The sequence below is a fragment of the Pteropus alecto genome, unplaced genomic scaffold (assembly GCF_000325575.1).
Source record: "Pteropus alecto unplaced genomic scaffold, ASM32557v1 scaffold91, whole genome shotgun sequence".
Taxonomy (NCBI): Eukaryota; Metazoa; Chordata; class Mammalia; order Chiroptera; family Pteropodidae; genus Pteropus; species Pteropus alecto.
The window spans coordinates 228155-233218 of record NW_006431910.1 but is presented as its reverse complement, the minus strand read 5'-3'; positions in this window follow the sequence as shown (position 1 = coordinate 233218).

Here is a 5064-nt window from a genome sequence, read left to right as displayed (position 1 = left end):
TTTTTATCTGTATCTGTCATCTTTGGAAGTCCCGATGTGCCCCAGGGTTGCTTGAGATAGTAAGAGCCATCATCACTCATCTCTCCTCTTTGCCACCTTTAGAAAATCGTCTTTGCTTTCAGGCTTCTAGGCCCCATACAGCTGCGAATAGCTCAGATGCGCTATCTAGATGCACACATTTCTAGAAGAATGAGAGACCACGTCGAATGTGTTTCTCCATAAGGAGTGAGAAAACGCTTCCTGGAAGCTCCCGAGAGACGCCCGCACGTGATTGCTTGCCTGAGTTTGGCCATTTGCCTGTTCCTGTGCTAATCGCTGGCAACAGTAATAAACTGAACATAATAGGTTATTCACACTGTATTTGTGAGCTAGGGGTAGGATCACCTTTCTCTCTGTCACATGCAGAGGGATAGATTTTCGAATAAAGTGGATTATGTTAGTAAGAAAGCAAGAGGGAGTGGACATAGGATAGGCAACTAAGTGCTCATTCCGTAGAGTTTATTCAGATGTCTGTGTTAGTGTGCCGGGGCTACTGTAGCAAAATACCATAGGCAGGGTGGCTTACACAACACAAATTTGCTCTCTCACAATTTGGATGCTAGAAGTCCAAGTCGAAGGTGTCAGAGGGTTTGCTTTCTTCTGTGGTCTCTCTCTCTCTCTGGCTTGCAGATGGCTGCTTTCTCATTGTGCCATCACATGGTCGTCCCTCCCTCCCCCCATCTGTGTTGTGTCAGTGTCCTAATTGCTCTCCTTATAAGGACACTAGTTGTAATGGCTTAGGGCCCATTCATATGAGCTCATCTTACCTTAATCACCTCTTTAAAGGCCCTATTTCCAAACACAGTCGCATTCTGAGGTAGTAGGGGTTAGGATTTCAACATATGAATTTCAGGGAAGTACAAATCAGCCCATTCCACCATCTAACCTCTCACTGAAAGACTGGGAAAACTGAGGGCTCTTAAGAGAACTGTGTGATCTTACACATTCTCTAGACTCACAGGTTTACACACTTCCCTACAATTTCAATAGTAATTTTATAGCCCCTTAAACTATGACACTAAACCTTAAGAATTAAGCCCATGTTTGTCCGCGCTCCAACATACGAGCTACAACAAGCTTGTTGCTAGCTGCTGAACTCTTGGTAGGAGGTGTGTGTTGGTTTTCCAAGCAGGAGATTAGGCCAGTGAGGACATGTAGGTTGACTCGTTCAGAGATTATTGCTTGGACTGGAAGGTGGCCATGTAATCCTAGAGACTGTGTTTGCTCCAGAAAGGGTCACCTGGTAGAAAAATTAATACTTCCAATGGAGAAAGAACATGCATCTAGGAGGGAAGTTATAATAGCCCTTGTCCTCAGCTTTATTCAACTGGATATAAGGACATAAGTAACCAGCTGTGTAGTGTGATATTAGAAAACCTAAGCAAAGTTAAAAGTTCCCTCACTCCATCTCTTTCACTTAGAGATCCTCAGAGCCATACTACGCCAATGAATTTTGCGACTGTATTTATGAAAGGGAATACAATATACAGATTTCCTAAAATGACCGAGGAACCCTTTATCCCATGCTGTAGGATATGCTAGTCGGAAGCAGTTCTTCCTAACTTTCTCCGTGACCTGTCGTGAATAGAAAATAACATTTGTTTGGCATCCTGGGTAGACGCTACAGGCTGCTCCTTGTCAGAGATGATCTTAGAGGCTCTGGCTGCCCAGGTCCAGCCTGGCTACTCTGAGCATGGCACAGTGGCTGGGAGGTTGGTTTAAACTCTTTACAAGCTAGATAACCACAGGCCTATAGACAAGACAATCAGCCTTGTCTAGATAGTTTCCTGGATTCCTCCACCTTCGGCCTGTACACCTGATGATTGTAAGGGCTATAGATCCCTGCATGGTGCCCCCCACAGTTCATTCTCTGGACTCTTTGTTTCCTTCCCCTATGGTCCTCACTTTGTTCTCTTCTCTTTTCTCTTTCTTTCGTATCTTTTACTTCTATTTGTTCTTTCTGCTTAACAGACAGACAGACACATATACACACATGCACACAAGGATGGTGCTGGTGGACATGGAGTAAACAGAGCTCATTGAGGATGGGGATAGGTACCTCCGTTTTAGTTGCTAAGAAATGCCAGGCCCCCATTAGATCACACACACACACACACACACACACACACACACACACACCCCTTTTTAATGAGAGAGAAAAGGCAGCTGAATAAAGAGGGCTATGAGCTAGCAGAGAGATGCCAGGGTCCCAGAGAGCCCAGACACTCTGACAGTGGTGGAGGCATTTTCCTGGCTCCCCATCCCACAGATATGGTGCCTGTGCCCCACACCCCGCTGTAGCACTGTAGGCCAAGGCAGTGAGGGCATAACTCCCCAGCCAGGGCACATTGGAGGGGCTCTAGATTAGACATGGGTTAACTCAGTGTCAGCCTGCTGTTCACCTCACTCTCACCTCATACCCCAACTCCGCCCTCTCCACCTTCCCTCCAGACAGAACTTGCACTCTAGTTATATTAGGGTTGGGACTGTGCTTTGCTTCTCTCAATCATCTGTTTCTTCCCTCTTCCCAAAGGAACTGAAATTCTGTCACCTGTTATTATGGTTAAAGCCCTAACCCCCAATGTGACGGTATTTGGAGACAGAGTCTTTAGAGAGGTAATTAAGGTTAAATGAGGTCATAAGGATGGAGACCTAATCCAGTGTGACTGGTGTCCTTATAAGAGAGAGACTCCAGGGATGTCTGGGCACAGAGGACAGGTCCTATGAGGACAGAGCGAAAGGGCATCTGTCTGCAAACCAAGGAGAGAGACCTCAGGAGAAACCAAACCTGTCAGTATCTTGATCTGGCAGTTTTAGCTTCCAGAACTGTGAGTAATAAATTTCTATTGCTTAAGCAACCGAGGCTGTGGTATTTCGTTTTGGCAGCCCTAGCAAGAGAACACACCTGCTGTCGCTCGCTGCTATATTCTTTGATACTGTTTTTCAACATGGATCCTTGTTTATTGACTGGCCCAAGGCAAGTTATTTAGTTTAGACGAAAGACATTCAGCTTCCTGTACTTGAATCATGGTCCTGCCACTTACCAGCTGGCTAACCTTAGGCAGGCTCTTTATTTCATTGTCTGCGAATGGAGATAGCGATGCCTTTCTCAGAGGATTATTAATAATAACTGGTGCTGAACTAGCTGCCTGTGGACCTCATGTTGCAACCACTGGACTGGTCTTGCTGCTCTAATCATCTTAATCCTCTTATTTGCTTTCTTTTTTTCTCCTTAGTGTTTGTTACTAGGCTACTTACTATATTTATTATATTTTTACTTATTTATCTTATTTATTTTCTCCCCCCTAGAATTCTAAGCTTCCTGATGGCCTGGCACATGGTAGGCACTTCCTCTTTATTGCTGCATGAGTGAATGAATGAATAAAGGGATGGTGGGGGCAAAAGTGGGAAGTATATTGGCGGCTACACACTCAGGATCAGGAGCCTGAGGAATAGTGTCCAAATCCTGACCTCTCCACGTCCCAGCTGTGGGATTTCGATGCAGTTGCTTGGATGTGAGGATCAAATTAGCAAACACAGGTAAGTGCAGAGAATGGTCCTTGTAAGAGCCCAAGAAGCATCAGTTATAGCTCCTGACAAATTATAGAGAAGTGGGCGAGGAGGCAGTGATGGGGAGCACTCACGACTTTTTTCTCCTTATTTGAATGAGGAAAAGAGAGTATAACTGCATGAGAATTAGACAAATAAGCTCAAGAGTTTGAAAGCCAGATTTCCTCTCTGTGTGAGTTCTCTTCTGGACCACGGTGGTTCCCTTTGTCCCACGCTCAGTACTCAGCAGGGATTTTGGGACCAGACATGTCTACCTAGAATAGAACCACAGAAATAATGAAGTCCGGTTAGCTGGGCTTGTTGTCAATTCTTAATATGGGTGTGGAGGTAACTCTTCTTCCCATTTTATCTATTTTATGAGGTCACCGAGGCTCTCAGCAGGTTACTACTTACCTAAGATCACAGAGCTACAAGTGTGAGGGCCAGAACCCAAACCCGACCCCTCTGAGTCTAATGCTAGTAAGTAGTCTTTTTAGTCATAATGGAGTGAGGAAGAAATTTTGGTACTATTTTCCCCCAGAAATGAAAACTGGTCTTGGATCCTTATGTGAATGTTACTTTGGATTCTCCTGAGGAAAAAAGTAGGTTTTCTACTTTTGCAGTGTTGGGTTCCTGTCATGTGAGATCATAAGAGCTACCACAGCCCGTGTGGGAGCTGAGTTTCATGCCATGGAGTGGATCAGTTCTAAAGCAACTGGAGAAGGGGAAGCTGAGTGTCTCTCATCAGGAAAAGGCAACTGTCTTTTACTGAATTTTTTGATTCCGAAGAGATTTTCCTATGGTAGGTCACTACAGAATTGCCTGAGTGCTGGTTGTTGGAATATGAGAAGGTGTCTCCAAAAACAGGGCTGAGTTGTATAGAAAGAAGCAGCTCAGGGTAGAGTAATGTAGAAATGGCAAATGGGGACTTAGAGGATATGCCTAGCCCATGAGTATTTTTTTTGGATAGCATAATATATTACATTCAAAACAATTTTTGGCCAGTATTAAAAAATCAGACTATTTGACATACAGTTATGGATTTTCCCCCTTTGTTCTCCTTGAAAAACAAAGAAAAAAGTAAGCTCTGGCAACGCTGGACCCTGTCGTATGGGAACAATCGGCTGGACCTACGTGGCAGGTGCTCCCTTCAAATGAGGTGTGTGTCTTTCAGTTTATCCCAGTCTCTTTTACTTAATGTGGTCCTTCATCCCTCCCATTTTACTTATTATCCTAATGGACATTTTGGTTTGTAACCCTTGAAATAATGGAAAAAGCGCTGCCCTCGGAGTAGGAGACTTGAACACTAGTTTTGATGTCAAGATGTTACAGTGGTGTTGGGCCAGACTTTTAGGCTCACTAGACCTAATTCATGCAATAAAGGCAATATTGTCTTATTATGTGAAGGTGTTTGGGATAACTGATTTATTCCCTGGTCTACTCAATTGGTTAATATTTATCAAATATATATATATA